Raw genomic sequence first — 27,601 nt, forward strand, 5'->3', positions numbered from 1 at the left:
TCCATTTCAACACATCAACATTTACAACACAAAAGAGTTTCATCTACAAATTTGTGCAAAAGATGTAAATAACATGGAAATGTAAGCTTTAATTGTTTGCAGGATTGGAAAAGCTTAAAACACCTGGTATTCCCAGACAGTCTCCCATTCAAGTACTAACCAGGCCCAACCCTAGGTAGCTTCTGAGATCAGACGAGATCAGGCATTCTAAGGGTGGAATGGCCGTAAGCAGAAGCACCTTCCAAACTAGAGGATTCAAATTTCATAGCTAAGACCATATTTGTTCAAAACCAAGCAAAAGCATTCCATTTCAACACATCAACATTTACAACACAAAAGAGTTTCAACTACAAATTTGTGCAAAAGATGTAAATAACATGGAAATGTAAGCTTTAATTGTTTGCAGGATTGGAAAAGCTCACAACACCTGGTATTCCCAGACAGTCTCCCATTCAAGTACTAACCAGGCCCAACCCTAGGTAGCTTCTGAGATCAGACGAGATCAGGCATTCTAAGGGTGGAATGGCCGTAAGCAGAAGCACCTTGCAAACTAGAGGATTCAAATTTCATAGCTAAGACCATATTTGTTCAAAACCAAGCAAAAGCATTCCATTTCAACACATCAACATTTACAACACAAAAGAGTTTCAACTACAAATTTGTGCAAAAGATGTAAATAACATGGAAATGTAAGCTTTAATTGTTTGCAGGATTGGAAAAGCTTACAACACCTGGTATTCCCAGACAGTCTCCCATTCAAGTACTAACCAGGCCCAACCCCAGGTAGCTTCTGAGATCAGACGAGATCAGGCATTCTAAGGGTGGAATGGCCGTAAGCAGAAGCACCTTGCAAACTAGAGGATTCAAATTTCATAGCTAAGACCATATTTGTTCAAAACCAAGCAAAAGCATTCCATTTCAACACATCAACATTTACAACACAAAGCATTCCATTTCAACACATCAACATTTACAACACAAAAGAGTTTCATCTACAAATTTGTGCAAAAGATGTAAATAACATGGAAATGTAAGCTTTAATTGTTTGCAGGATTGGAAAAGCTTAAAACACCTGGTATTCCCAGACAGTCTCCCATTCAAGTACTAACCAGGCCCAACCCTAGGTAGCTTCTGAGATCAGACGAGATCAGGCATTCTAAGGGTGGAATGGCCGTAAGCAGAAGCACCTTGCAAACTAGAGGATTCAAATTTCATAGCTAAGACCATATTTGTTCAAAACCAAGCAAAAGCATTCCATTTCAACACATCAACATTTACAACACAAAAGAGTTTCAACTACAAATTTGTGCAAAAGATGTAAATAACATGGAAATGTAAGCTTTAATTGTTTGCAGGATTGGAAAAGCTTACAACACCTGGTATTCCCAGACAGTCTCCCATTCAAGTACTAACCAGGCCCAACCCTAGGTAGCTTCTGAGATCAGACGAGATCAGGCATTCTAAGGGTGGAATGGCCGTAAGCAGAAGCACTTTGCAAACTAGAGGATTCAAATTTCATAGCTAAGACCATATTTGTTCAAAACCAAGCAAAAGCATTCCATTTCAACACATCAACATTTACAACACAAAAGAGTTTCAACTACAAATTTGTGCAAAAGATGTAAATAACATGGAAATGTAAGCTTTAATTGTTTGCAGGATTGGAAAAGCTTACAACACCTGGTATTCCCAGACAGTCTCCCATTCAAGTACTAACCAGGCCCAACCCTAGGTAGCTTCTGAGATCAGACGAGATCAGGCATTCTAAGGGTGGAATGGCCGTAAGCAGAAGCACCTTGCAAACTAGAGGATTCAAATTTCATAGCTAAGACCATATTTGTTCAAAACCAAGCAAAAGCATTCCATTTCAACACATCAACATTTACAACACAAAAGAGTTTCAACTACAAATTTGTGCAAAAGATGTAAATAACATGGAAATGTAAGCTTTAATTGTTTGCAGGATTGGAAAAGCTTACAACACCTGGTATTCCCAGACAGTCTCCCATTCAAGTACTAACCAGGCCCAACCCTAGGTAGCTTCTGAGATCAGACGAGATCAGGCATTCTAAGGGTGGAATGGCCGTAAGCAGAAGCACCTTGCAAACTAGAGGATTCAAATTTCATAGCTAAGACCATATTTGTTCAAAACCAAGCAAAAGCATTCCATTTCAACACATCAACATTTACAACACAAAAGAGTTTCAACTACAAATTTGTGCAAAAGATGTAAATAACATGGAAATGTAAGCTTTAATTGTTTGCAGGATTGGAAAAGCTTACAACACCTGATATTCCCAGACAGTCTCCCATTCAAGTACTAACCAGGCCCAACCCTAGGTAGCTTCTGAGATCAGACGAGATCAGGCATTCTAAGGGTGGAATGGCCGTAAGCAGAAGCACCTTGCAAACTAGAGGATTCAAATTTCATAGCTAAGACCATATTTGTTCAAAACCAAGCAAAAGCATTCCATTTCAACACATCAACATTTACAACACAAAAGAGTTTCATCTACAAATTTGTGCAAAAGATGTAAATAACATGGAAATGTAAGCTTTAATTTTTTGCAGGATTGGAAAAGCTTACAACACCTGGTATTCCCAGACAGTCTCCCATTCAAGTACTAACCAGGCCCAACCCTAGGTAGCTTCTGAGATCAGACGAGATCAGGCATTCTAAGGGTGGAATGGCCGTAAGCAGAAGCACCTTGCAAACTAGAGGATTCAAATTTCATAGCTAAGACCATATTTGTTCAAAACCAAGCAAAAGCATTCCATTTCAACACATCAACATTTACAACACAAAAGAGTTTCAACTACAAATTTGTGCAAAAGATGTAAATAACATGGAAATGTAAGCTTTAATTGTTTGCAGGATTGGAAAAGCTTACAACACCTGGTATTCCCAGACAGTCTCCCATTCAAGTACTAACCAGGCCCAACCCCAGGTAGCTTCTGAGATCAGACGAGATCAGGCATTCTAAGGGTGGAATGGCCGTAAGCAGAAGCACCTTGCAAACTAGAGGATTCAAATTTCATAGCTAAGACCATATTTGTTCAAAACCAAGCAAAAGCATTCCATTTCAACACATCAACATTTACAACACAAAGCATTCCATTTCAACACATCAACATTTACAACACAAAAGAGTTTCATCTACAAATTTGTGCAAAAGATGTAAATAACATGGAAATGTAAGCTTTAATTGTTTGCAGGATTGGAAAAGCTTAAAACACCTGGTATTCCCAGACAGTCTCCCATTCAAGTACTAACCAGGCCCAACCCTAGGTAGCTTCTGAGATCAGACGAGATCAGGCATTCTAAGGGTGGAATGGCCGTAAGCAGAAGCACCTTGCAAACTAGAGGATTCAAATTTCATAGCTAAGACCATATTTGTTCAAAACCAAGCAAAAGCATTCCATTTCAACACATCAACATTTACAACACAAAAGAGTTTCAACTACAAATTTGTGCAAAAGATGTAAATAACATGGAAATGTAAGCTTTAATTGTTTGCAGGATTGGAAAAGCTTACAACACCTGGTATTCCCAGACAGTCTCCCATTCAAGTACTAACCAGGCCCAACCCTAGGTAGCTTCTGAGATCAGACGAGATCAGGCATTCGAAGGGTGGAATGGCCGTAAGCAGAAGCACCTTGCAAACTAGAGGATTCAAATTTCATAGCTAAGACCATATTTGTTCAAAACCAAGCAAAAGCATTCCATTTCAACACATCAACATTTACAACACAAAAGAGTTTCAACTACAAATTTGTGCAAAAGATGTAAATAACATGGAAATGTAAGCTTTAATTGTTTGCAGGATTGGAAAAGCTTACAACACCTGGTATTCCCAGACAGTCTCCCATTCAAGTACTAACCAGGCCCAACCCTAGGTAGCTTCTGAGATCAGACGAGATCAGGCATTCTAAGGGTGGAATGGCCGTAAGCAGAAGCACCTTGCAAACTAGAGGATTCAAATTTCATAGCTAAGACCATATTTGTTCAAAACCAAGCAAAAGCATTCCATTTCAACACATCAACATTTACAACACAAAAGAGTTTCAACTACAAATTTGTGCAAAAGATGTAAATAACATGGAAATGTAAGCTTTAATTGTTTGCAGGATTGGAAAAGCTTACAACACCTGGTATTCCCAGACAGTCTCCCATTCAAGTACTAACCAGGCCCAACCCTAGGTAGCTTCTGAGATCAGACGAGATCAGGCATTCTAAAGGTGGAATGGCCGTAAGCAGAAGCACCTTGCAAACCTAGAGGATTCAAATTTCATAGCTAAGACCATATTTGTTCAAAACCAAGCAAAAGCATTCCATTTCAACACATCAACATTTACAACACAAAAGAGTTTCAACTACAAATTTGTGCAAAAGATGTAAATAACATGGAAATGTAAGCTTTAATTGTTTGCAGGATTGGAAAAGCTTACAACACCTGGTATTCCCAGACAGTCTCCCATTCAAGTACTAACCAGGCCCAACCCTAGGTAGCTTCCGAGATCAGACGAGATCAGGCATTCTAAGGGTGGAATGGCCGTAAGCAGAAGCACCTTGCAAACTAGAGGATTCAAGTTTCATAGCTAAGACCATATTTGTTCAAAACCAAGCAAAAGCATTCCATTTCAACACATCAACATTTACAACACAAAAGAGTTTCAACTACAAATTTGTGCAAAAGATGTAAAAAACATGGAAATGTAAGCTTTAATTGTTTGCAGGATTGGAAAAGCTTACAACACCTGGTATTCCCAGACAGTCTCCCATTCAAGTACTAACCAGGCCCAACCCTAGGTAGCTTCTGAGATCAGACGAGATCAGGCATTCTAAGGGTGGAATGGTCGTAAGCAGAAGCACCTTGCAAACTAGAGGATTCAAATTTCATAGCTAAGACCATATTTGTTCAAAACCAAGCAAAAGCATTCCATTTCAACACATCAACATTTACAACACAAAAGAGTTTCAACTACAAATTTGTGCAAAAGATGTAAAAAACATGGAAATGTAAGCTTTAATTGTTTGCAGGATTGGAAAAGCTTACAACACCTGGTATTCCCAGACAGTCTCCCATTCAAGTACTAACCAGGCCCAACCCTAGGTAGCTTCTGAGATCAGACGAGATCAGGCATTCTAAGGGTGGAATGGCCGTAAGCAGAAGCACCTTGCAAACTAGAGGATTCAAATTTCATAGCTAAGACCATATTTGTTCAAAACCAAGCAAAAGCATTCCATTTCAACACATCAACATTTACAACACAAAAGAGTTTCAACTACAAATTTGTGCAAAAGATGTAAATAACATGGAAATGTAAGCTTTAATTGTTTGCAGGATTGGAAAAGCTTACAACACCTGGTATTCCCAGACAGTCTCCCATTCAAGTACTAACTGTGCCCAACCCTAGGTAGCTTCTGAGATCAGACGAGATCAGGCATTCTAAGGGTGGAATGGCCGTAAGCAGAAGCACCTTGCAAACTAGAGGATTCAAATTTCATAGCTAAGACCATATTTGTTCAAAACCAAGCAAAAGCATTCCATTTCAACACATCAACATTTACAACACAAAAGAGTTTCAACTACAAATTTGTGCAAAAGATGTAAATAACATGGAAATGTAAGCTTTAATTGTTTGCAGGATTGGAAAAGCTTACAACACCTGGCATTCCCAGACAGTCTCCCATTCAAGTACTAACCAGGCCCAACCCTAGGTAGCTTCTGAGATCAGACGAGATCAGGCATTCTAAGGGTGGAATGGCCGTAAGCAGAAGCACCTTGCAAACTAGAGGATTCAAATTTCATAGCTAAGACCATATTTGTTCAAAACCAAGCAAAAGCATTCCATTTCAACACATCAACATTTACAACACAAAAGAGTTTCAACTACAAATTTGTGCAAAAGATGTAAATAACATGGAAATGTAAGCTTTAATTGTTTGCAGGATTGGAAAAGCTTACAACACCTGATATTCCCAGACAGTCTCCCATTCAAGTACTAACCAGGCCCAACCCTAGGTAGCTTCTGAGATCAGACGAGATCAGGCATTCTAAGGGTGGAATGGCCGTAAGCAGAAGCACCTTGCAAACTAGAGGATTCAAATTTCATAGCTAAGACCATATTTGTTCAAAACCAAGCAAAAGCATTCCATTTCAACACATCAACATTTACAACACAAAAGAGTTTCATCTACAAATTTGTGCAAAAGATGTAAATAACATGGAAATGTAAGCTTTAATTGTTTGCAGGATTGGAAAAGCTTACAACACCTGATATTCCCAGACAGTCTCCCATTCAAGTACTAACCAGGCCCAACCCTAGGTAGCTTCTGAGATCAGACGAGATCAGGCATTCTAAGGGTGGAATGGCCGTAAGCAGAAGCACCTTGCAAACTAGAGGATTCAAATTTCATAGCTAAGACCATATTTGTTCAAAACCAAGCAAAAGCATTCCATTTCAACACATCAACATTTACAACACAAAAGAGTTTCAACTACAAATTTGTGCAAAAGATGTAAATAACATGGAAATGTAAGCTTTAATTGTTTGCAGGATTGGAAAAGCTTACAACACCTGGTATTCCCAGACAGTCTCCCATTCAAGTACTAACCAGGCCCAACCCTAGGTAGCTTCTGAGATCAGACGAGATCAGGCATTCTAAGGGTGGAATGGCCGTAAGCAGAAGCACCTTGCAAACTAGAGGATTCAAATTTCATAGCTAAGACCATATTTGTTCAAAACCAAGCAAAAGCATTCCATTTCAACACATCAACATTTACAACACAAAAGAGTTTCAACTACAAATTTGTGCAAAAGATGTAAATAACATGGAAATGTAAGCTTTAATTGTTTGCAGGATTGGAAAAGCTTACAACACCTGGAATTCCCAGACAGTCTCCCATTCAAGTACTAACCAGGCCCAACCCTAGGTAGCTTCTGAGATCAGACGAGATCAGGCATTCTAAGGGTGGAATGGCCGTAAGCAGAAGCACCTTGCAAACTAGAGGATTCAAATTTCATAGCTAAGACCATATTTGTTCAAAACCAAGCAAAAGCATTCCATTTCAACACATCAACATTTACAACACAAAAGAGTTTCAACTACAAATTTGTGCAAAAGATGTAAATAACATGGAAATGTAAGCTTTAATTGTTTGCAGGATTGGAAAACCTTACAACACCTGGTATTCCCAGACAGTCTCCCATTCAAGTACTAACCAGGCCCAACCCTAGGTAGCTTCTGAGATCAGACGAGACCAGGCATTCTAAGGGTGGAATGGCCGTAAGCAGAAGCACCTTGCAAACTAGAGGATTCAAATTTCATAGCTAAGACCATATTTGTTCAAAACCAAGCAAAAGCATTCCATTTCAACACATCAACATTTACAACACAAAAGAGTTTCAACTACAAATTTGTGCAAAAGATGTAAATAACATGGAAATGTAAGCTTTAATTGTTTGCAGGATTGGAAAAGCTTACAACACCTGGTATTCCCAGACAGTCTCCCATTCAAGTACTAACCAGGCCCAACCCTTGGTAGCTTCTGAGATCAGACGAGATCAGGCATTCTAAGGGTGGAATGGCTGTAAGCAGAAGCACCTTGCAAACTAGAGGATTCAAATTTCATAGCTAAGACCATATTTGTTCAAAACCAAGCAAAAGCATTCCATTTCAACACATCAACATTTACAACACAAAAGAGTTTCAACTACAAATTTGTGCAAAAGATGTAAATAACATGGAAATGTAAGCTTTAATTTTTTGCAGGATTGGAAAAGCTTACAACACCTGATATTCCCAGACAGTCTCCCATTCAAGTACTAACCAGGCCCAACCCTAGGTAGCTTCTGAGATCAGACGAGATCAGGCATTCTAAGGGTGGAATGGCCGTAAGCAGAAGCACCTTGCAAACTAGAGGATTCAAATTTCATAGCTAAGACCATATTTGTTCAAAACCAAGCAAAAGCATTCCATTTCAACACATCAACATTTACAACACAAAAGAGTTTCAACTACAAATTTGTGCAAAAGATGTAAATAACATGGAAATGTAAGCTTTAATTGTTTGCAGGATTGGAAAAGCTTACAACACCTGGTATTCCCAGACAGTCTCCCATTCAAGTACTAACCAGGCCCAACCCTAGGTAGCTTCTGAGATCAGACGAGATCAGGCATTCTAAGGGTGGAATGGCCGTAAGCAGAAGCACCTTGCAAACTAGAGGATTCAAATTTCATAGCTAAGACCATATTTGTTCAAAACCAAGCAAAAGCATTCCATTTCAACACATCAACATTTACAACACAAAAGAGTTTCAACTACAAATTTGTGCAAAAGATGTAAATAACATGGAAATGTAAGCTTTAATTGTTTGCAGGATTGGAAAAGCTTACAACACCTGGTATTCCCAGACAGTCTCCCATTCAAGTACTAACCAGGCCCAACCCTTGGTAGCTTCTGAGATCAGACGAGATCAGGCATTCTAAGGGTGGAATGGCCGTAAGCAGAAGCACCTTGCAAACTAGAGGATTCAAATTTCATAGCTAAGACCATATTTGTTCAAAACCAAGCAAAAGCATTCCATTTCAACACATCAACATTTACAACACAAAAGAGTTTCAACTACAAATTTGTGCAAAAGATGTAAATAACATGGAAATGTAAGCTTTAATTGTTTGCAGGATTGGAAAAGCTTACAACACCTGGTATTCCCAGACAGTCTCCCATTCAAGTACTAACCAGGCCCAACCCTAGGTAGCTTCTGAGATCAGACGAGATCAGGCATTCTAAGGGTGGAATGGCCGTAAGCAGAAGCACCTTGCAAACTAGAGGATTCAAATTTCATAGCTAAGACCATATTTGTTCAAAACCAAGCAAAAGCATTCCATTTCAACACATCAACATTTACAACACAAAAGAGTTTCAACTACAAATTTGTGCAAAAGATGTAAATAACATGGAAATGTAAGCTTTAATTGTTTGCAGGATTGGAAAAGCTTACAACACCTGGTATTCCCAGACAGTCTCCCATTCAAGTACTAACCAGGCCCAACCCTAGGTAGCTTCTGAGATCAGACGAGATCAGGCATTCTAAGGGTGGAATGGCCGTAAGCAGAAGCACCTTGCAAACTAGAGGATTCAAATTTCATAGCTAAGACCATATTTGTTCAAAACCAAGCAAAAGCATTCCATTTCAACACATCAACATTTACAACACAAAAGAGTTTCAACTACAAATTTGTGCAAAAGATGTAAATAACATGGAAATGTAAGCTTTAATTGTTTGCAGGATTGGAAAAGCTTACAACACCTGGTATTCCCAGACAGTCTCCCATTCAAGTACTAACCAGGCCCAACCCTAGGTAGCTTCTGAGATCAGACGAGATCAGGCATTCTAAGGGTGGAATGGCCGTAAGCAGAAGCACCTTGCAAACTAGAGGATTCAAATTTCATAGCTAAGACCATATTTGTTCAAAACCAAGCAAAAGCATTCCATTTCAACACATCAACATTTACAACACAAAAGAGTTTCAACTACAAATTTGTGCAAAAGATGTAAATAACATGGAAATGTAAGCTTTAATTGTTTGCAGGATTGGAAAAGCTTACAACACCTGGTATTCCCAGACAGTCTCCCATTCAAGTACTAACCAGGCCCAACCCTAGGTAGCTTCTGAGATCAGACGAGATCAGGCATTCTAAGGGTGGAATGGCCGTAAGCAGAAGCACCTTCCAAACTAGAGGATTCAAATTTCATAGCTAAGACCATATTTGTTCAAAACCAAGCAAAAGCATTCCATTTCAACACATCAACATTTACAACACAAAAGAGTTTCAACTACAAATTTGTGCAAAAGATGTAAATAACATGGAAATGTAAGCTTTAATTGTTTGCAGGATTGGAAAAGCTTACAACACCTGGTATTCCCAGACAGTCTCCCATTCAAGTACTAACCAGGCCCAACCCTAGGTAGCTTCTGAGATCAGACGAGATCAGGCATTCTAAGGGTGGAATGGCCGTAAGCAGAAGCACCTTGCAAACTAGAGGATTCAAATTTCATAGCTAAGACCATATTTGTTCAAAACCAAGCAAAAGCATTCCATTTCAACACATCAACATTTACAACACAAAAGAGTTTCAACTACAAATTTGTGCAAAAGATGTAAATAACATGGAAATGTAAGCTTTAATTGTTTGCAGGATTGGAAAAGCTTACAACACCTGGTATTCCCAGACAGTCTCCCATTCAAGTACTAACCAGGCCCAACCCTAGGTAGCTTCTGAGATCAGACGAGATCAGGCATTCTAAGGGTGGAATGGCCGTAAGCAGAAGCACCTTGCAAACTAGAGGATTCAAATTTCATAACTAAGACCATATTTGTTCAAAACCAAGCAAAAGCATTCCATTTCAACACATCAACATTTACAACACAAAAGAGTTTCAACTACAAATTTGTGCAAAAGATGTAAATAACATGGAAATGTAAGCTTTAATTGTTTGCAGGATTGGAAAAGCTTACAACACCTGGTATTCCCAGACAGTCTCCCATTCAAGTACTAACCAGGCCCAACCCTTGGTAGCTTCTGAGATCAGACGAGATCAGGCATTCTAAGGGTGGAATGGCCGTAAGCAGAAGCACCTTGCAAACTAGAGGATTCAAATTTCATAGCTAAGACCATATTTGTTCAAAACCAAGCAAAAGCATTCCATTTCAACACATCAACATTTACAACACAAAAGAGTTTCAACTACAAATTTGTACAAAAGATGTAAATAACATGGAAATGTAAGCTTTAATTGTTTGCAGGATTGGAAAAGCTTACAACACCTGATATTCCCAGACAGTGTCCCATTCAAGTACTAACCAGGCCCAACCCTAGGTAGCTTCTGAGATCAGACGAGATCAGGCATTCTAAGGGTGGAATGGCCGTAAGCAGAAGCACCTTGCAAACTAGAGGATTCAAATTTCATAGCTAAGACCATATTTGTTCAAAACCAAGCAAAAGCATTCCATTTCAACACATCAACATTTACAACACAAAAGAGTTTCAACTACAAATTTGTGCAAAAGATGTAAATAACATGGAAATGTAAGCTTTAATTGTTTGCAGGATTGGAAAAGCTTACAACACCTGGTATTCCCAGACAGTCTCCCATTCAAGTACTAACCAGGCCCAACCCTAGGTAGCTTCTGAGATCAGACGAGATCAGGCATTCTAAGGGTGGAATGGCCGTAAGCAGAAGCACCTTGCAAACTAGAGGATTCAAATTTCATAGCTAAGACCATATTTGTTCAAAACCAAGCAAAAGCATTCCATTTCAACACATCAACATTTACAACACAAAAGAGTTTCAACTACAAATTTGTGCAAAAGATGTAAATAACATGGAAATGTAAGCTTTAATTGTTTGCAGGATTGGAAAAGCTTACAACACCTGGTATTCCCAGACAGTCTCCCATTCAAGTACTAACCAGGCCCAACCCTAGGTAGCTTCTGAGATCAGACGAGATCAGGAATTCTAAGGGTGGAATGGCCGTAAGCAGAAGCACCTTGCAAACTAGAGGATTCAAATTTCATAGCTAAGACCATATTTGTTCAAAACCAAGCAAAAGCATTCCATTTCAACACATCAACATTTACAACACAAAAGAGTTTCAACTACAAATTTGTGCAAAAGATGTAAATAACATGGAAATGTAAGCTTTAATTGTTTGCAGGATTGGAAAAGCTTACAACACCTGGTATTCCCAGACAGTCTCCCATTCAAGTACTAACCAGGCCCAACCCTAGGTAGCTTCTGAGATCAGACGAGATCAGGAATTCTAAGGGTGGAATGGCCGTAAGCAGAAGCACCTTGCAAACTAGAGGATTCAAATTTCATAGCTAAGACCATATTTGTTCAAAACCAAGCAAAAGCATTCCATTTCAACACATCAACATTTACAACACAAAAGAGTTTCAACTACAAATTTGTGCAAAAGATGTAAATAACATGGAAATGTAAGCTTTAATTGTTTGCAGGATTGGAAAAGCTTACAACACCTGGTATTCCCAGACAGTCTCCCATTCAAGTACTAACCAGGCCCAACCCTAGGTAGCTTCTGAGATCAGACGAGATCAGGCATTCTAAGGGTGGAATGGCCGTAAGCAGAAGCACCTTGCAAACTAGAGGATTCAAATTTCATAGCTAAGACCATATTTGTTCAAAACCAAGCAAAAGCATTCCATTTCAACACATCAACATTTACAACACAAAAGAGTTTCAACTACAAATTTGTGCAAAAGATGTAAAAAACATGGAAATGTAAGCTTTAATTGTTTGCAGGATTGGAAAAGCTTACAACACCTGGTATTCCCAGACAGTCTCCCATTCAAGTACTAACCAGGCCCAACCCTAGGTAGCTTCTGAGATCAGACGAGATCAGGCATTCTAAGGGTGGAATGGCCGTAAGCAGAAGCACCTTGCAAACTAGAGGATTCAAATTTCATAGCTAAGACCATATTTGTTCAAAACCAAGCAAAAGCATTCCATTTCAACACATCAACATTTACAATACAAAGCATTCCATTTCAACACATCAACATTTACAACACAAAAGAGTTTCATCTACAAATTTGTGCAAAAGATGTAAATAACATGGAAATGTAAGCTTTAATTGTTTGCAGGATTGGAAAAGCTTACAACACCTGGTATTCCCAGACAGTCTCCCATTCAAGTACTAACCAGGCCCAACCCTTGGTAGCTTCTGAGATCAGACAAGATCAGGCATTCTAAGGATGGAATGGCCGCAAGCTGAAGCACCTTGCAAACTAGAGGATTCAAATTTCATAGCTAAGACCATATTTGTTCAAAACCAAGCAAAAACATTCCATTTCAACACATCAACATTTACAACACAAAAGAGTTTCAACTACAAATTTGTGCAAAAGATGTAAAAAACATGGAAATGTAAGCTTTAATTGTTTGCAGGATTGGAAAAGCTTACAACACCTGGTATTCCCAGACAGTCTCCCATTCAAGTACTAACCAGGCCCAACCCTAGGTAGCTTCTGAGATCAGACGAGATCAGGCATTCTAAGGGTGGAATGGCCATAAGCAGAAGCACCTTGCAAACTAGAGGATTCAAATTTCATAGCTAAGACCATATTTGTTCAAAACCAAGCAAAAGCATTCCATTTCAACACATCAACATTTACAACACAAAAGAGTTTCAACTACAAATTTGTGCAAAAGATGTAAATAACATGGAAATGTAAGCTTTAATTGTTTGCAGGATTGGAAAAGCTTACAACACCTGGTATTCCCAGACAGTCTCCCATTCAAGTACTAACCAGGCCCAACCCTTGGCAGCTTCTGAGATGAGACAAGATCAGGCATTCTAAGGATGGAATGGCCGCAAGCAGAAGCACCTTGCAAACTAGAGGATTCAAATTTCATAGCTAAGACCATATTTGTTCAAAACCAAGCAAAAGCATTCCATTTCAACACATCAACATTTACAACACAAAAGAGTTTCAACTACAAATTTGTGCAAAAGATGTAAATAACATGGAAATGTAAGCTTTAATTGTTTGCAGGATTGGAAAAGCTTACAACACCTGGTATTCCCAGACAGTCTCCCATTCAAGTACTAACCAGGCCCAATCCTAGGTAGCTTCTGAGATCAGACGAGATCAGGCATTCTAAGGGTGGAATGGCCGTAAGCAGAAGCACCTTGCAAACTAGAGGATTCAAATTTCATAGCTAAGACCATATTTGTTCAAAACCAAGCAAAAGCATTCCATTTCAACACATCAACATTTACAACACAAAGCATTCCATTTCAACACATCAACATTTACAACACAAAAGAGTTTCATCTACAAATTTGTGCAAAAGATGTAAATAACATGGAAATGTAAGCTTTAATTGTTTGCAGGATTGGAAAAGCTTACAACACCTGGTATTCCCAGACAGTCTCCCATTCAAGTACTAACCAGGCCCAACCCTAGGTAGCTTCTGAGATCAGACGAGATCAGGCATTCTAAGGGTGGAATGGCCATAAGCAGAAGCAACTTGCAAACTAGAGGATTCAAATTTACTAGCTAAGACCATATTTGTTCAAAACCAAGCAAAAGCATTCCATTTCAACACATCAACATTTACAACACAAAGCATTCCATTTCAACACATCAACATTTACAACACAAAAGAGTTTCAACTACAAATTTGTGCAAAAGATGTAAATAACATGGAAATGTAAGCTTTAATTGTTTGCAGGATTGGAAAAGCTTACAACACCTGGTATTCCCAGACAGTCTCCCATTCAAGTACTAACCAGGCCCAACCCTAGGTAGCTTCTGAGATCAGACGAGATCAGGCATTCTAAGGGTGGAATGGCCGTAAGCAGAAGCACCTTCCAAACTAGAGGATTCAAATTTCATAGCTAAGACCATATTTGTTCAAAACCAAGCAAAAGCATTCCATTTCAACACATCAACATTTACAACACAAAAGAGTTTCAACTACAAATTTGTGCAAAAGATGTAAATAACATGGAAATGTAAGCTTTAATTGTTTGCAGGATTGGAAAAGCTTACAACACCTGGTATTCCCAGACAGTCTCCCATTCAAGTACTAACCAGGCCCAACCCTAGGTAGCTTCTGAGATCAGACGAGATCAGGCATTCTAAGGGTGGAATGGCCGTAAGCAGAAGCACCTTCCAAACTAGAGGATTCAAATTTCATAGCTAAGACCATATTTGTTCAAAACCAAGCAAAAGCATTCCATTTCAACACATCAACATTTACAACACAAAAGAGTTTCAACTACAAATTTGTGCAAAAGATGTAAATAACATGGAAATGTAAGCTTTAATTGTTTGCAGGATTGGAAAAGCTTACAACACCTGGTATTCCCAGACAGTCTCCCATTCAAGTACTAACCAGGCCCAACCCTAGGTAGCTTCTGAGATCAGACGAGATCAGGCATTCTAAGGGTGGAATGGCCGTAAGCAGAAGCACCTTCCAAACTAGAGGATTCAAATTTCATAGCTAAGACCATATTTGTTCAAAACCAAGCAAAAGCATTCCATTTCAACACATCAACATTTACAACACAAAAGAGTTTCAACTACAAATTTGTGCAAAAGATGTAAATAACATGGAAATGTAAGCTTTAATTGTTTGCAGGATTGGAAAAGCTTACAACACCTGGTATTCCCAGACAGTCTCCCATTCAAGTACTAACCAGGCCCAACCCTAGGTAGCTTCTGAGATCAGACGAGATCAGGCATTCTAAGGGTGGAATGGCCGTAAGCAGAAGCACCTTGCAAACTAGAGGATTCAAATTTCATAGCTAAGACCATATTTGTTCAAAACCAAGCAAAAGCATTCCATTTCAACACATCAACATTTACAACACAAAAGAGTTTCAACTACAAATTTGTGCAAAAGATGTAAATAACATGGAAATGTAAGCTTTAATTGTTTGCTGGATTGGAAAAGCTTACAACACCTGGTATTCCCAGACAGTCTCCCATTCAAGTACTAACCAGACCCAACCCACATCAACATTTATAACACAAAAGAGTTTCAACTACAAATTTGTGCAAAAGATGTAAATAACATGGAAATGTAAGCTTTAATTGTTTGCAGGATTGGAAAAGCTTACAACACCTGGTATTCCCAGACAGTCTCCCATTCAAGTACTAACCAGACCCAACCCACATCAACATTTATAACACAAAAGAGTTTCAACTACAAATTTGTGCAAAAGATGTAAATAACATGGAAATGTAAGCTTTAATTGTTTGCAGGATTGGAAAAGCTTACAACACCTGGTATTCCCAGACAGTATCCCATTCAAGTACTAACCAGGCCCAACCCTAGGTAGCTTCTGAAATCAGACGAGATCAGGCATTCTAAGGGTGGAATGGCCGCAAGCAGAAGCACCTTGCAAATTAGAGGATTCAATTTTCATAGCTAAGACCATATTTGTTCAAAACCAAGCAAAAGCATTCCATTTCAACATATCAACATTTACCACACAAAAGAGTGTCAACTACAAATAAGTGCAAAAGATATAAATAACATGGAAATGTAAGCTTTAATTGTTTGCAGGATTGGAAAAGCTTACAACACCTGGTATTCCCAGACAGTCTCCCATTCAAGTACTAACCAGGCCCAACCCTAGGTAGCTTCTGAGATCAGACGAGTTCAGGCATTCTAAGGGTGGAATGGCCGCAAGCAGAAGCACCTTGCAAATTAGAGGATTCAATTTTCATAGCTAAGACCATATTTGTTCAAAACCAAGCAAAAGCATTCCATTTTAACATATCAACATTTACCACACAAAAGAGTGTCAACTACAAATAAGTGCAAAAGATATAAATAACATGGAAATGTAAGCTTTAATTGTTTGCAAGATTGGAAAAGCTTACAACACCTGGTATTCCCAAACAGTCTCCCATTCAAGTACTAACCAGACCCAACCCTATGTAGCTTCTGAGATCAGACAACATCAGGCATTCTAAGGGTGGAATGGCCGCAAGCAGAAGCACCTTGCAAATTAGAGGATTCAATTTTCATAGCTAAGACCATATTGGTTCAAAACCAAGCAAAGGCATTCCATTTCAACACAACATTTACAACACAAAAGAGTTTCAACTACAAATTTCTGCAAAAGATGTAAATAACATGGAAATGTAAGCTTTAATTGTTTGCAGGATTGGAAAAGCTTACAACACCTGGTATTCCCAGACAGTCTCCAATTCAAGTACTAACCAGACCCAACCCACATCAACATTTATAACACAAAAGAGTTTCAACTACAAATTTGTGCAAAAGATGTAAATAACATGGAAATGTAAGCTTTAATTGTTTGCAGGATTGGAAAAGCTTACAACACCTGGTATTCCCAGACAGTCTCCCATTCAAGTACTAACCAGGCCCAACCCTAGGTAGCTTCTGAGATCAGACGAGATCAGGCATTCTAAGTGTGGAATGGTCGTAAGCAGAAATACCTTGCAAACTAGAGGATTCAAATTTCATAGCTAAGACCATATTTGTTGAAAACCAAGCAAAAGCATTCCATTTCAACACATCAACATTTTCAACACAAAGCATTCCATTTCAACACATCAACATTTACAACACAAAAGAGTTTCAACTACAAATTTGTGCAAAAGATGTAAATAACATGGAAATGTAAGCTTTAATTGTTTGCAGGATTGGAAAAGCTTACATCACCTGGTATTCCCAGACAGTCTCCCATTCAAGTACTAACCAGGCCCAACCCTAGGTAGCTTCTGAGATCAGACGAGATCAGGCATTCTAAGGGTGGAATGGCCGCAAGCAGAAGCACTTTGAAAACTAGAGGATTCAAATTTCATAGCTAAGACCATATTTGTTCAAAACCAAGCAAAAGCATTCCATTTCAACACATCAACATTTACAACACAAAAGAGTTTCAATTACAAATTTGTGCAAAAGATGTAAATAACATGGAAATGTAAGCTTTAATTGTTTGCAGGATTGGAAAAGCTTACAACACCTGATATTCCCAGACAGTCTCCCATTCAAGTACTAACCAGGCCCAACTCTAGGTAGTTTCTGAGATCAGACAAGATCAGGCATTCTAAGGGTGGAATGGCCGTAAGCAGAAGCACCTTGCAAACTAGAGGATTCAAATTTCATAGCTAAGACCATATTTGTTCAAAACCAAGCAAAAGCATTCCATTTCAACACATCAACATTTACAACACAAAAGAGTTTCAACTACAAATTTGTGCAAAAGATGTAAATAACATGGAAATGTAAGCTTTAATTGTTTGCAGGATTGGAAAAGCTTACAACACCTGGTTTTCCCAGACAGTCTCCCATTCAAGTACTAACCAGGCCCAACCCTAAGTATCTTCTGAGATCAGACGAGATCAGGCATTCTGAGTGTGGAATGGCCGTAAGCAGAAACACCTAGCAAACTAGAGGATTCAAATTTCATAGCTAAGACCATATTTGTTCAAAACCAAGCAAAAGCATTCCATTTCAACACATCAACATTTACAACACAAAAGAGTTTCAACTACAAATTTGTGCAAAAGATGTAAATAACATGGAAATGTAAGCTTTAATTGTTTGCAGGATTGGAAGAGCTTACAACACCTGGTATTCCCAGACAGTCTCCCATTCAAGTACTAACCAGGCCAAACCCTAGGCAGTTTCTGAGATCAGACAACATCAGGCGTTCTAAGGGTGGAATGGCCGTAATCAGAAGAACCTTGCAAACGAGAGGATTCAAATTTCATAGATAAGACCATATTTGTTCGAAACCAAGCAAAAGCATTCCATTTCAACACATCAACATTTACAACACAAAAGAGTTTCAACTACAAATTTGTGCAAAAGATTTAAATAACATGGAAATGTAAGCTTTAATTGTTTGCAGGATTGGAAAAGCTTACAACACCTGGTATTCCCAGACAGTCTCCCATTCAAGTACTAACCAGACCCAACCCACATCAACATTTATAACACAAAAGAGTTTCAACTACAAATTTGTGCAAAAGATGTAAATAACATGGAAATGTAAGCTTTAATTGTTTGCAGGATTGGAAAAGCTTACAACACCTGGTATTCCCAGACAGTCTCCCATTCAAGTACTAACCAGGCCCAACCCAATGGTAGCTTCTGAGATCAGACGAGATCAGGCATTCTAAGGGTGGAATGGCCGTAAGCAGAAGCACTTAGCAAACTAGAGGATTCAAATTTCATAGCTAAGACCATATTTGTTCAAAACCAAGCAAAAGCATTCCATTTCAACACATCAACATTTCCAACACAAAGCATTCCATTTCAACACATCAACATTTACAACACAAAAGAGTTTCATCTACAAATTTGTGCAAAAGATGTAAATAACATGGAAATGTAAGCTTTAATTGTTTGCAGGATTGGAAAAGCTTACAACACCTGGTATTCCCAGACAGTCTCCCATTCAAGTACTAACCAGGCCCAACCCTAGGTAGCTTCTGAGATCAGACAACATCAGGCGTTCTAAGGGTGGAATGGCCGTAATCAGAAGAACCTTGCAAACGAGAGGATTCAAATTTCATAGATAAGACCATATTTGTTCGAAACCAAGCAAAAGCATTCCATTTCAACACATCAACATTTACAACACAAAAGAGTTTCAACTACAAATTTGTGCAAAAGATTTAAATAACATGGAAATGTAAGCTTTAATTGTTTGCAGGATTGGAAAAGCTTACAACACCTGGTATTCCCAGACAGTCTCCCATTCAAGTACTAACCAGGCCCAACCCAATGGTAGCTTCTGAGATCAGACGAGATCAGGCATTCTAAGGGTGGAATGGCCGTAAGCAGAAGCACTTAGCAAACTAGAGGATTCAAATTTCATAGCTAAGACCATATTTGTTCAAAACCAAGCAAAAGCATTCCATTTCAACACATCAACATTTACAACACAAAGCATTCCATTTCAACACATCAACATTTACAACACAAAAGAGTTTCATCTACAAATTTGTGCAAAAGATGTAAATAACATGGAAATGTAAGCTTTAATTGTTTGTAGGATTGGAAAAGCTTACAACACCTGGTATTCCCAGACAGTCTCCCATTCAAGTACTAACCAGGCCCAACTCTAGGTAGCTTCTGAGATCAGACGAGATCAGGCATTCTAAGGATGGAATGGCCGCAAGCAGAAGCACCTTGCAAACTAGAGGATTCAAATTTCATAGCTAAGACCATATTTGTTCAAAACCAAGCAAAAACATTCCATTTCAACACATCAACATTTACAACACAAAAGAGTTTCAACTACAAATTTGTGCAAAAGATGTAAATAACATGGAAATGTAAGCTTTAATTGTTTGCAGGATTGGAAAAGCTTACAACACCTGATATTACCAGACAGTCTCCCATTCAAGTACTAACCAGGCCCAACCCTAGGTAGCTTCTGAGATCAGACGAGATGAGGCATTCTAAGGGTGGAATGGCCGTAAGCAGAAGCACCTTGCAAACTAGAGGATTCAAATTTCATAGCTAAGACCATATTTGTTCAAAACCAAGCAAAAGCATTCCATTTCAACACATCAACATTTAATACACAAAGCATTCCATTTCAACACATCAACATTTACAACACAAAAGAGTTTCAACTACAAATTTGTGCAAAAGATGTAAATAACATGGAAATGTAAGCTTTAATTGTTTGCAGGATTTGAAAAGCTTACAACACCTGGTATTCCCAGACAGTCTCCCATTCAAGTACTAACCAGGCCCAACCCTAGGTAGCTTCTGAGATCAGACGAGATCAGGCATTCTAAGGGTGGAATGGCCGTAAGCAGAAGCACCTTGCAAACTAGAGGATTCAAATTTCATAGCTAAGACCATATTTGTTCAAAACCAAGCAAAAGCATTCCATTTCAACACATCAACATTTACAACACAAAAGAGTTTCAACTACAAATTTGTGCAAAAGATGTAAATAACATGGAAATGTAAGCTTTAATTGTTTGCAGGATTGGAAAAGCTTACAACACCTGATATTTCCAGACAGTCTCCCATTCAAGTACTAACCAGGCCCAACCCTAGGTAGCTTCTGAGATCAGACGAGATCAGGCATTCTAAGGGTGGAATGGCCGTAAGCAGAAGCACCTTGCAAACCTAGAGGATTCAAATTTCATAGCTAAGACCATATTTGTTCAAAACCAAGCAAAAGCATTCCATTTCAACACATCAACATTTACAACACAAAAGAGTTTCAACTACAAATTTGTGCAAAAGATGTAAATAACATGGAAATGTAAGCTTTAATTGTTTGCAGGATTGGAAAAGCTTACAACACCTGGTATTCCCAGACAGTCTCCCATGCAAGTACTAACCAGGCCCAACCCTAGGTAGCTTCTGAGATCAGACGAGATCAGGCATTCTAAGGGTGGAATGGCCGTAAGCAGAAGCACCTTGCAAACTAGAGGATTCAAATTTCATAGCTAAGACCATATTTGTTCAAAACCAAGCAAAAGCATTCCATTTCAACACATCAACATTTACAACACAAAAGAGTTTCAACTACAAATTTGTGCAAAAGATGTAAATAACATGGAAATGTAAGCTTTAATTGTTTGCAGGATTGGAAAAGCTTACAACACCTGATATTCCCAGACAGTCTCCCATTCAAGTACTAACCAGGCCCAACCCTAGGTAGCTTCTGAGATCAGACGAGATCAGGCATTCTAAGGGTGGAATGGCCTTAAGCAGAAGCACCTTGCAAACTAGAGGATTCAAATTTCATAGCTAAGACCATATTTGTTCAAAACCAAGCAAAAGCATTCCATTTCAACACATCAACATTTACAACACAAAAGAGTTTCAACTACAAATTTGTGCAAAAGATGTAAATAACATGGAAATGTAAGCTTTAATTGTTTGCAGGATTGGAAAAGCTTACAACACCTGATATTCCCAGACAGTCTCCCATTCAAGTACTAACCAGGCCCAACCCTAGGTAGCTTCTGAGATCAGACGAGATCAGGCATTCTAAGGGTGGAATGGCCTTAAGCAGAAGCACCTTGCAAACTAGAGGATTCAAATTTCATAGCTAAGACCATATTTGTTCAAAACCAAGCAAAAGCATTCCATTTCAACACATCAACATTTACAACACAAAAGAGTTTCAACTACAAATTTGTGCAAAAGATGTAAATAACATGGAAATGTAAGCTTTAATTGTTTGCAGGATTGGAAAAGCTTACAACACCTGGTATTCCCAGACAGTCTCCCATTCAAGTACTAACCAGGCCCAACCCTAGGTAGCTTCTGAGATCAAACGAGATCAGGCATTCTAAGGGTGGAATGGCCGTAAGCAGAAGCACCTTGCAAACTAGAGGATTCAAATTTCATAGCTAAGACCATATTTGTTCAAAACCAAGCAAAAGCATTCCATTTCAACACATCAACATTTACAACACAAAAGAGTTTCAACTACAAATTTGTGCAAAAGATGTAAATAACATGGAAATGTAAGCTTTAATTGTTTGCAGGATTGGAAAAGCTTACAACACCTGGTATTCCCAGACAGTCTCCCATTCAAGTACTAACCAGGCCCAACCCTAGGTAGCTTCTGAGATCAGACGAGATCAGGCATTCTAAGGTTGGAATGGCCGTAGGCAGAAGCACCTTGCAAACCTAGAGGATTCAAATTTCATAGCTAAGACCATATTTGTTCAAAACCAAGCAAAAGCATTCCATTTCAACACATCAACATTTACAACACAAAAGAGTTTCAACTACAAATTTGTGCAAAAGATGTAAATAACATGGAAATGTAAGCTTTAATTGTTTGCAGGATTGGAAAAGCTTACAACACCTGGTATTCCCAGAGAGTCTCCCATTCAAGTACTAACCAGGCCCAACCCTAGGTAACTTCTGAGATCAGACGAGATCAGGCATTCTAAGGGTGGAATGGCCGTAAGCAGAAGCACCTTGCAAACTAGAGGATTCAAATTTCATAGCTAAGATCATATTTGTTCAAAACCAAGCAAAAGCATTCCATTTCAACACATCAACATTTACAACACAAAGCATTCCATTTCAACACATCAACATTTACAACACAAAAGAGTTTCATCTACAAATTTGTGCAAAAGATGTAAATAACATGGAAATGTAAGCTTTAATTGTTTGCAGGATTGGAAAAGCTTACAACACCTAGCATTCCCAGACAGTCTCCCATTCAAGTACTAACCAGGCCCAACCCTAGGTAGCTTCTGAGATCAGACGAGATCAGGCATTCTAAGGGTGGAATGGCCGTAAGCAAAAGCACCTTCCAAACTAGAGGATTCAAATTTCATAGCTAAGACCATATTTGTTCAAAACCAAGCAAAAGCATTCCATTTCAACACATCAACATTTACAACACAAAAGAGTTTCAACTACAAATTTGTGCAAAAGATGTAAATAACATGGAAATGTAAGCTTTAATTGTTTGCAGGATTGGAAAAGCTTACAACACCTGGTATTCCCAGACAGTCTCCCATTCAAGTACTAACCAGACCCAACCCTAGGTAGCTTCTGAGATCAGACGAGATCAGGCATTCTAAGGTTGGAATGGCCGTAGGCAGAAGCACCTTGCAAACCTAGAGGATTCAAATTTCATAGCTAAGACCATATTTGTTCAAAACCAAGCAAAAGCATTCCATTTCAACACATCAACATTTACAACACAAAAGAGTTTCAACTACAAATTTGTGCAAAAGATGTAAATAACATGGAAATGTAAGCTTTAATTGTTTGCAGGATTGGAAAAGCTTACAACACCTGGTATTCCCAGACAGTCTCCCATTCAAGTACTAACCAGGCCCAACCCTAGGTAACTTCTGAGATCAGACGAGATCAGGCATTCTAAGGGTGGAATGGCCGTAAGCAGAAGCACCTTGCAAACTAGAGGATTCAAATTTCATAGCTAAGATCATATTTGTTCAAAACCAAGCAAAAGCATTCCATTTCAACACATCAACATTTACAACACAAAGCATTCCATTTCAACACATCAACATTTACAACACAAAAGAGTTTCATCTACAAATTTGTGCAAAAGATGTAAATAACATGGAAATGTAAGCTTTAATTGTTTGCAGGATTGGAAAAGCTTACAACACCTAGCATTCCCAGACAGTCTCCCATTCAAGTACTAACCAGGCCCAACCCTAGGTAGCTTCTGAGATCAGACGAGATCAGGCATTCTAAGGGTGGAATGACCGTAAGCAAAAGCACCTTCCAAACTAGAGGATTCAAATTTCATAGCTAAGACCATATTTGTTCAAAACCAAGCAAAAGCATTCCATTTCAACACATCAACATTTACAACACAAAAGAGTTTCAACTACAAATTTGTGCAAAAGATGTAAATAACATGGAAATGTAAGCTTTAATTGTTTGCAGGATTGGAAAAGCTTACAACACCTGGTATTCCCAGACAGTCTCCCATTCAAGTACTAACCAGACCCAACCCTAGGTAGCTTCTGAGATCAGACGAGATCAGGCATTCTAAGGGTGGAATGGCCGTAAGCAGAAGCACCTTGCAAACTAGAGGATTCAAATTTCATAGCTAAGACCATATTTGTTCAAAACCAAGCAAAAGCATTCCATTTCAACACATCAACATTTACAACACAAAGCATTCCATTTCAACACATCAACATTTACAACACAAAAGAGTTTCATCTACAAATTTGTGCAAAAGATGTAAATAACATGGAAATGTAAGCTTTAATTGTTTGCAGGATTGGAAAAGCTTACAACACCTGATATTCCCAGACAGTCTCCCATTCAAGTACTAACCAGGCCCAACCCTAGGTAGCTTCTGAGATCAGACGAGATCAGGCATTCTAAGGGTGGAATGGCCGTAAGCAGAAGCACCTTGCAAACTAGAGGATTCAAATTTCATAGCTAAGACCATATTTGTTCAAAACCAAGCAAAAGCATTCCATTTCAACACATCAACATTTACAACACAAAAGAGTTTCAACTACAAATTTGTGCAAAAGATGTAAATAACATGGAAATGTAAGCTTTAATTGTTTGCAGGATTGGAAAAGCTTACAACACCTGGTATTCCCAGACAGTCTCCCATTCAAGTACTAACCAGGCCCAACCCTAGGTAGCTTCTGAGATCAGACGAGATCAGGCATTCTAAGGGTGGAATGGCCGTAAGCAGAAGCACCTTGCAAACTAGAGGATTCAAATTTCATAGCTAAGACCATATTTGTTCAAAACCAAGCAAAAGCATTCCATTTCAACACATCAACATTTACAACACAAAAGAGTTTCAACTACAAATTTGTGCAAAAGATGTAAATAACATGGAAATGTAAGCTTTAATTGTTTGCAGGATTGGAAAAGCTTACAACACCTGGTATTCCCAGACAGTCTCCCATTCAAGTACTAACCAGGCCCAACCCTAGGTAGCTTCTGAGATCAGACGAGATCAGGCATTCTAAGGGTGGAATGGCCGTAAGCAGAAGCACCTTGCAAACTAGAGGATTCAAATTTCATAGCTAAGACCATATTTGTTCAAAACCAAGCAAAAGCATTCCATTTCAACACATCAACATTTACAACACAAAAGAGTTTCAACTACAAATTTGTGCAAAAGATGTAAATAACATGGAAATGTAAGCTTTAATTGTTTGCAGGATTGGAAAAGCTTACAACACCTGATATTCCCAGACAGTCTCCCATTCAAGTACTAACCAGGCCCAACCCTAGGTAGCTTCTGAGATCAGACGAGATCAGGCATTCTAAGGGTGGAATGGCCGTAAGCAGAAGCACCTTGCAAACTAGAGGATTCAAATTTCATAGCTAAGATCATATTTGTTCAAAACCAAGCAAAAGCATTCCATTTCAACACATCAACATTTACAACACAAAGCATTCCATTTCAATACATCAACATTTACAACACAAAAGAGTTTCATCTACAAAATTGTGCAAAAGATGTAAATAACATGGAAATGTAAGCTTTAATTGTTTGCAGGATTGGAAAAGCTTTCAACACCTGGTATTCCCAGACAGTCTCCCATTCAAGTACTAACCGTGCCCAACCCTAGGTAGCTTCTGAGATCAGACGAGATCAGGCATTCTAAGGGTGGAATTGCCGTAAGCAGAAGCACCTTGCAAACTAGAGGATTCAAATTTCATAGCTAAGACCATATTTGTTCAAAACCAAGCAAAAGCATTCCATTTCAACACATCAACATTTACAACACAAAAGAGTTTCAACTACAAATTTGTGCAAAAGATGTAAATAACATGGAAATGTAAGCTTTAATTGTTTGCAGGATTGGAAAAGCTTACAACACCTGATATTCCCAGACAGTCTCCCATTCAAGTACTAACCAGGCCCAACCCTAGGTAGCTTCTGAGATCAGATGAGATCAGGCATTCTAAGGGTGGAATGGCCGTAAGCAGAAGCACCTTGCAAACCTAGAGGATTCAAATTTCATAGCTAAGACCATATTTGTTCAAAACCAAGCAAAAGCATTCCATTTCAACACATCAACATTTACAACACAAAAGAGTTTCAACTACAAATTTGTGCAAAAGATGTAAATAACATGGAAATGTAAGCTTTAATTGTTTGCAGGATTGGAAAAGCTTACAACACCTGGTATTCCCAGACAGTCTCCCATTCAAGTACTAACCAGGCCCAACCCTAGGTAGCTTCTGAGATCAGACGAGATCAGGCATTCTAAGGGTGGAATGGCCGTAAGCAGAAGCACCTTGCAAACTAGAGGATTCAAATTTAATAGCTAAGACCATATTTGTTCAAAACCAAGCAAAAGCATTCCATTTCAACACATCAACATTTACAACACAAAAGAGTTTCAACTACAAATTTGTGCAAAAGATGTAAATAACATGGAAATGTAAGCTTTAATTGTTTGCAGGATTGGAAAAGCTTACAACACCGGGTATTCCCAGACAGTCTCCCATTCAAGTACTAACCAGGCCCAACCCTAGGTAGCTTCTGAGATCAGACGAGATCAGGCATTCTAAGGGTGGAATAGCCGTAAGCAGAAGCACCTTGCAAACTAGAGGATTCAAATTTCATAGCTAAGACCATATTTGTTCAAAACCAAGCAAAAGCATTCCATTTCAACACATCAACATTTACAACACAAAAGAGTTTCAACTACAAATTTGTGCAAAAGATGTAAAAAACATGGAAATGTAAGCTTTAATTGTTTGCAGGATTGGAAAAGCTTACAACACCTGGTATTCCCAGACGGTCTCCCATTCAAGTACTAACCAGGCCCAACCCTAGGTAGCTTCTGAGATCAGACGAGATCAGGCATTCTAAGGGTGGAATGGCCGTAAGCAGAAGCACCTTGCAAACTAGAGGATTCAAATTTCATAGCTAAGACCATATTTGTTCAAAACCAAGCAAAAGCATTCCATTTCAACACATCAACATTTACAACACAAAAGAGTTTCAACTACAAATTTGTGCAAAAGATGTAAATAACATGGAAATGTAAGCTTTAATTGTTTGCAGGATTTGAAAAGCTTACAACACCTGGTATTCCCAGACAGTCTCCCATTCAAGTACTAACCAGGCCCAACCCTAGGTAGCTTCTGAGATCAGACGAGATCAGGCATTCTAAGGGTGGAATGGCCGTAAGCAGAAGCACCTTGCAAACTAGAGGATTCAAATTTCATAGCTAAGACCATATTTGTTCAAAACCAAGCAAAAGCATTCCATTTCAACACATCAACATTTACAACACAAAAGAGTTTCAACTACAAATTTGTGCAAAAGATGTAAATAACATGGAAATGTAAGCTTTAATTGTTTGCAGGATTGGAAAAGCTTACAACACCTGATATTTCCAGACAGTCTCCCATTCAAGTACTAACCAGGCCCAACCCTAGGTAGCTTCTGAGATCAGACGAGATCAGGCATTCTAAGGGTGGAATGGCCGTAAGCAGAAGCACCTTGCAAACCTAGAGGATTCAAATTTCATAGCTAAGACCATATTTGTTCAAAACCAAGCAAAAGCATTCCATTTCAACACATCAACATTT

At 38.7% G+C, this 27,601-nt stretch overlaps 85 pseudogenes; all 85 read right to left on the reverse strand.

Annotated features, from left to right (window-relative positions):
* Positions 1–111: 111 nt before the first annotated feature.
* LOC140572816 (5S ribosomal RNA) lies at positions 112–230 on the reverse strand (annotated as a pseudogene).
* A 185-nt stretch (positions 231–415) lies between these two features.
* Positions 416–534, reverse strand: LOC140571041 (5S ribosomal RNA; annotated as a pseudogene).
* A 185-nt stretch (positions 535–719) lies between these two features.
* On the reverse strand, positions 720–838 carry LOC140570350 (5S ribosomal RNA; annotated as a pseudogene).
* Positions 839–1,060: 222 nt separating this feature from the next.
* LOC140572817 (5S ribosomal RNA) lies at positions 1,061–1,179 on the reverse strand (annotated as a pseudogene).
* A 185-nt stretch (positions 1,180–1,364) lies between these two features.
* Positions 1,365–1,483, reverse strand: LOC140569679 (5S ribosomal RNA; annotated as a pseudogene).
* Positions 1,484–1,668: 185 nt separating this feature from the next.
* LOC140569680 (5S ribosomal RNA) lies at positions 1,669–1,787 on the reverse strand (annotated as a pseudogene).
* Positions 1,788–1,972: 185 nt separating this feature from the next.
* LOC140569681 (5S ribosomal RNA) lies at positions 1,973–2,091 on the reverse strand (annotated as a pseudogene).
* A 185-nt stretch (positions 2,092–2,276) lies between these two features.
* Positions 2,277–2,395, reverse strand: LOC140570792 (5S ribosomal RNA; annotated as a pseudogene).
* Positions 2,396–2,580: 185 nt separating this feature from the next.
* Positions 2,581–2,699, reverse strand: LOC140569682 (5S ribosomal RNA; annotated as a pseudogene).
* Positions 2,700–2,884: 185 nt separating this feature from the next.
* On the reverse strand, positions 2,885–3,003 carry LOC140570351 (5S ribosomal RNA; annotated as a pseudogene).
* A 222-nt stretch (positions 3,004–3,225) lies between these two features.
* On the reverse strand, positions 3,226–3,344 carry LOC140572818 (5S ribosomal RNA; annotated as a pseudogene).
* A 185-nt stretch (positions 3,345–3,529) lies between these two features.
* Positions 3,530–3,648, reverse strand: LOC140570432 (5S ribosomal RNA; annotated as a pseudogene).
* A 185-nt stretch (positions 3,649–3,833) lies between these two features.
* LOC140569684 (5S ribosomal RNA) lies at positions 3,834–3,952 on the reverse strand (annotated as a pseudogene).
* A 185-nt stretch (positions 3,953–4,137) lies between these two features.
* On the reverse strand, positions 4,138–4,256 carry LOC140570542 (5S ribosomal RNA; annotated as a pseudogene).
* A 186-nt stretch (positions 4,257–4,442) lies between these two features.
* Positions 4,443–4,561, reverse strand: LOC140571114 (5S ribosomal RNA; annotated as a pseudogene).
* A 185-nt stretch (positions 4,562–4,746) lies between these two features.
* Positions 4,747–4,865, reverse strand: LOC140572301 (5S ribosomal RNA; annotated as a pseudogene).
* A 185-nt stretch (positions 4,866–5,050) lies between these two features.
* Positions 5,051–5,169, reverse strand: LOC140569685 (5S ribosomal RNA; annotated as a pseudogene).
* A 185-nt stretch (positions 5,170–5,354) lies between these two features.
* Positions 5,355–5,473, reverse strand: LOC140567109 (5S ribosomal RNA; annotated as a pseudogene).
* Positions 5,474–5,658: 185 nt separating this feature from the next.
* LOC140570526 (5S ribosomal RNA) lies at positions 5,659–5,777 on the reverse strand (annotated as a pseudogene).
* A 185-nt stretch (positions 5,778–5,962) lies between these two features.
* Positions 5,963–6,081, reverse strand: LOC140570793 (5S ribosomal RNA; annotated as a pseudogene).
* A 185-nt stretch (positions 6,082–6,266) lies between these two features.
* On the reverse strand, positions 6,267–6,385 carry LOC140570794 (5S ribosomal RNA; annotated as a pseudogene).
* A 185-nt stretch (positions 6,386–6,570) lies between these two features.
* LOC140569686 (5S ribosomal RNA) lies at positions 6,571–6,689 on the reverse strand (annotated as a pseudogene).
* Positions 6,690–6,874: 185 nt separating this feature from the next.
* On the reverse strand, positions 6,875–6,993 carry LOC140570038 (5S ribosomal RNA; annotated as a pseudogene).
* Positions 6,994–7,178: 185 nt separating this feature from the next.
* LOC140566121 (5S ribosomal RNA) lies at positions 7,179–7,297 on the reverse strand (annotated as a pseudogene).
* Positions 7,298–7,482: 185 nt separating this feature from the next.
* On the reverse strand, positions 7,483–7,601 carry LOC140571828 (5S ribosomal RNA; annotated as a pseudogene).
* Positions 7,602–7,786: 185 nt separating this feature from the next.
* On the reverse strand, positions 7,787–7,905 carry LOC140570796 (5S ribosomal RNA; annotated as a pseudogene).
* Positions 7,906–8,090: 185 nt separating this feature from the next.
* On the reverse strand, positions 8,091–8,209 carry LOC140569687 (5S ribosomal RNA; annotated as a pseudogene).
* A 185-nt stretch (positions 8,210–8,394) lies between these two features.
* On the reverse strand, positions 8,395–8,513 carry LOC140569344 (5S ribosomal RNA; annotated as a pseudogene).
* Positions 8,514–8,698: 185 nt separating this feature from the next.
* Positions 8,699–8,817, reverse strand: LOC140569688 (5S ribosomal RNA; annotated as a pseudogene).
* Positions 8,818–9,002: 185 nt separating this feature from the next.
* On the reverse strand, positions 9,003–9,121 carry LOC140569689 (5S ribosomal RNA; annotated as a pseudogene).
* A 185-nt stretch (positions 9,122–9,306) lies between these two features.
* LOC140569690 (5S ribosomal RNA) lies at positions 9,307–9,425 on the reverse strand (annotated as a pseudogene).
* A 185-nt stretch (positions 9,426–9,610) lies between these two features.
* Positions 9,611–9,729, reverse strand: LOC140569692 (5S ribosomal RNA; annotated as a pseudogene).
* Positions 9,730–9,914: 185 nt separating this feature from the next.
* Positions 9,915–10,033, reverse strand: LOC140569693 (5S ribosomal RNA; annotated as a pseudogene).
* A 185-nt stretch (positions 10,034–10,218) lies between these two features.
* On the reverse strand, positions 10,219–10,337 carry LOC140569694 (5S ribosomal RNA; annotated as a pseudogene).
* Positions 10,338–10,522: 185 nt separating this feature from the next.
* On the reverse strand, positions 10,523–10,641 carry LOC140569356 (5S ribosomal RNA; annotated as a pseudogene).
* Positions 10,642–10,826: 185 nt separating this feature from the next.
* On the reverse strand, positions 10,827–10,945 carry LOC140572321 (5S ribosomal RNA; annotated as a pseudogene).
* Positions 10,946–11,130: 185 nt separating this feature from the next.
* Positions 11,131–11,249, reverse strand: LOC140569696 (5S ribosomal RNA; annotated as a pseudogene).
* A 185-nt stretch (positions 11,250–11,434) lies between these two features.
* LOC140570004 (5S ribosomal RNA) lies at positions 11,435–11,553 on the reverse strand (annotated as a pseudogene).
* Positions 11,554–11,738: 185 nt separating this feature from the next.
* LOC140570005 (5S ribosomal RNA) lies at positions 11,739–11,857 on the reverse strand (annotated as a pseudogene).
* A 185-nt stretch (positions 11,858–12,042) lies between these two features.
* Positions 12,043–12,161, reverse strand: LOC140569697 (5S ribosomal RNA; annotated as a pseudogene).
* Positions 12,162–12,346: 185 nt separating this feature from the next.
* Positions 12,347–12,465, reverse strand: LOC140569698 (5S ribosomal RNA; annotated as a pseudogene).
* A 222-nt stretch (positions 12,466–12,687) lies between these two features.
* LOC140573121 (5S ribosomal RNA) lies at positions 12,688–12,806 on the reverse strand (annotated as a pseudogene).
* Positions 12,807–12,991: 185 nt separating this feature from the next.
* Positions 12,992–13,110, reverse strand: LOC140570461 (5S ribosomal RNA; annotated as a pseudogene).
* A 489-nt stretch (positions 13,111–13,599) lies between these two features.
* On the reverse strand, positions 13,600–13,718 carry LOC140572201 (5S ribosomal RNA; annotated as a pseudogene).
* A 222-nt stretch (positions 13,719–13,940) lies between these two features.
* On the reverse strand, positions 13,941–14,059 carry LOC140570462 (5S ribosomal RNA; annotated as a pseudogene).
* A 222-nt stretch (positions 14,060–14,281) lies between these two features.
* LOC140569699 (5S ribosomal RNA) lies at positions 14,282–14,400 on the reverse strand (annotated as a pseudogene).
* A 185-nt stretch (positions 14,401–14,585) lies between these two features.
* On the reverse strand, positions 14,586–14,704 carry LOC140569700 (5S ribosomal RNA; annotated as a pseudogene).
* A 185-nt stretch (positions 14,705–14,889) lies between these two features.
* On the reverse strand, positions 14,890–15,008 carry LOC140569701 (5S ribosomal RNA; annotated as a pseudogene).
* A 185-nt stretch (positions 15,009–15,193) lies between these two features.
* On the reverse strand, positions 15,194–15,312 carry LOC140569702 (5S ribosomal RNA; annotated as a pseudogene).
* A 507-nt stretch (positions 15,313–15,819) lies between these two features.
* Positions 15,820–15,938, reverse strand: LOC140566519 (5S ribosomal RNA; annotated as a pseudogene).
* Positions 15,939–16,123: 185 nt separating this feature from the next.
* Positions 16,124–16,242, reverse strand: LOC140572572 (5S ribosomal RNA; annotated as a pseudogene).
* A 185-nt stretch (positions 16,243–16,427) lies between these two features.
* LOC140568258 (5S ribosomal RNA) lies at positions 16,428–16,546 on the reverse strand (annotated as a pseudogene).
* Positions 16,547–16,889: 343 nt separating this feature from the next.
* Positions 16,890–17,008, reverse strand: LOC140571261 (5S ribosomal RNA; annotated as a pseudogene).
* Positions 17,009–17,230: 222 nt separating this feature from the next.
* Positions 17,231–17,349, reverse strand: LOC140572239 (5S ribosomal RNA; annotated as a pseudogene).
* A 185-nt stretch (positions 17,350–17,534) lies between these two features.
* Positions 17,535–17,653, reverse strand: LOC140567014 (5S ribosomal RNA; annotated as a pseudogene).
* Positions 17,654–17,838: 185 nt separating this feature from the next.
* LOC140573281 (5S ribosomal RNA) lies at positions 17,839–17,957 on the reverse strand (annotated as a pseudogene).
* Positions 17,958–18,607: 650 nt separating this feature from the next.
* On the reverse strand, positions 18,608–18,727 carry LOC140566471 (5S ribosomal RNA; annotated as a pseudogene).
* A 222-nt stretch (positions 18,728–18,949) lies between these two features.
* LOC140567768 (5S ribosomal RNA) lies at positions 18,950–19,068 on the reverse strand (annotated as a pseudogene).
* Positions 19,069–19,253: 185 nt separating this feature from the next.
* Positions 19,254–19,373, reverse strand: LOC140566472 (5S ribosomal RNA; annotated as a pseudogene).
* Positions 19,374–19,595: 222 nt separating this feature from the next.
* On the reverse strand, positions 19,596–19,714 carry LOC140566643 (5S ribosomal RNA; annotated as a pseudogene).
* A 185-nt stretch (positions 19,715–19,899) lies between these two features.
* Positions 19,900–20,018, reverse strand: LOC140568146 (5S ribosomal RNA; annotated as a pseudogene).
* Positions 20,019–20,240: 222 nt separating this feature from the next.
* On the reverse strand, positions 20,241–20,359 carry LOC140569703 (5S ribosomal RNA; annotated as a pseudogene).
* Positions 20,360–20,544: 185 nt separating this feature from the next.
* LOC140573018 (5S ribosomal RNA) lies at positions 20,545–20,663 on the reverse strand (annotated as a pseudogene).
* Positions 20,664–20,849: 186 nt separating this feature from the next.
* LOC140570289 (5S ribosomal RNA) lies at positions 20,850–20,968 on the reverse strand (annotated as a pseudogene).
* A 185-nt stretch (positions 20,969–21,153) lies between these two features.
* LOC140566352 (5S ribosomal RNA) lies at positions 21,154–21,272 on the reverse strand (annotated as a pseudogene).
* Positions 21,273–21,457: 185 nt separating this feature from the next.
* Positions 21,458–21,576, reverse strand: LOC140566353 (5S ribosomal RNA; annotated as a pseudogene).
* Positions 21,577–21,761: 185 nt separating this feature from the next.
* On the reverse strand, positions 21,762–21,880 carry LOC140570274 (5S ribosomal RNA; annotated as a pseudogene).
* Positions 21,881–22,065: 185 nt separating this feature from the next.
* LOC140566586 (5S ribosomal RNA) lies at positions 22,066–22,184 on the reverse strand (annotated as a pseudogene).
* A 186-nt stretch (positions 22,185–22,370) lies between these two features.
* LOC140572525 (5S ribosomal RNA) lies at positions 22,371–22,489 on the reverse strand (annotated as a pseudogene).
* A 222-nt stretch (positions 22,490–22,711) lies between these two features.
* LOC140572427 (5S ribosomal RNA) lies at positions 22,712–22,830 on the reverse strand (annotated as a pseudogene).
* Positions 22,831–23,015: 185 nt separating this feature from the next.
* Positions 23,016–23,134, reverse strand: LOC140567516 (5S ribosomal RNA; annotated as a pseudogene).
* Positions 23,135–23,320: 186 nt separating this feature from the next.
* Positions 23,321–23,439, reverse strand: LOC140572478 (5S ribosomal RNA; annotated as a pseudogene).
* A 222-nt stretch (positions 23,440–23,661) lies between these two features.
* LOC140573026 (5S ribosomal RNA) lies at positions 23,662–23,780 on the reverse strand (annotated as a pseudogene).
* A 185-nt stretch (positions 23,781–23,965) lies between these two features.
* LOC140571732 (5S ribosomal RNA) lies at positions 23,966–24,084 on the reverse strand (annotated as a pseudogene).
* Positions 24,085–24,306: 222 nt separating this feature from the next.
* Positions 24,307–24,425, reverse strand: LOC140570797 (5S ribosomal RNA; annotated as a pseudogene).
* Positions 24,426–24,610: 185 nt separating this feature from the next.
* Positions 24,611–24,729, reverse strand: LOC140569704 (5S ribosomal RNA; annotated as a pseudogene).
* Positions 24,730–24,914: 185 nt separating this feature from the next.
* LOC140569705 (5S ribosomal RNA) lies at positions 24,915–25,033 on the reverse strand (annotated as a pseudogene).
* Positions 25,034–25,218: 185 nt separating this feature from the next.
* On the reverse strand, positions 25,219–25,337 carry LOC140570798 (5S ribosomal RNA; annotated as a pseudogene).
* A 222-nt stretch (positions 25,338–25,559) lies between these two features.
* Positions 25,560–25,678, reverse strand: LOC140567760 (5S ribosomal RNA; annotated as a pseudogene).
* Positions 25,679–25,863: 185 nt separating this feature from the next.
* Positions 25,864–25,982, reverse strand: LOC140570070 (5S ribosomal RNA; annotated as a pseudogene).
* Positions 25,983–26,168: 186 nt separating this feature from the next.
* On the reverse strand, positions 26,169–26,287 carry LOC140569707 (5S ribosomal RNA; annotated as a pseudogene).
* A 185-nt stretch (positions 26,288–26,472) lies between these two features.
* Positions 26,473–26,591, reverse strand: LOC140571419 (5S ribosomal RNA; annotated as a pseudogene).
* Positions 26,592–26,776: 185 nt separating this feature from the next.
* LOC140566841 (5S ribosomal RNA) lies at positions 26,777–26,895 on the reverse strand (annotated as a pseudogene).
* A 185-nt stretch (positions 26,896–27,080) lies between these two features.
* Positions 27,081–27,199, reverse strand: LOC140569708 (5S ribosomal RNA; annotated as a pseudogene).
* Positions 27,200–27,384: 185 nt separating this feature from the next.
* Positions 27,385–27,503, reverse strand: LOC140573019 (5S ribosomal RNA; annotated as a pseudogene).
* Positions 27,504–27,601: the final 98 nt, after the last annotated feature.

Source organism: Salminus brasiliensis, chromosome 11, assembly GCF_030463535.1.
Source record: "Salminus brasiliensis chromosome 11, fSalBra1.hap2, whole genome shotgun sequence".
NCBI lineage: Eukaryota > Metazoa > Chordata > Actinopteri > Characiformes > Bryconidae > Salminus > Salminus brasiliensis.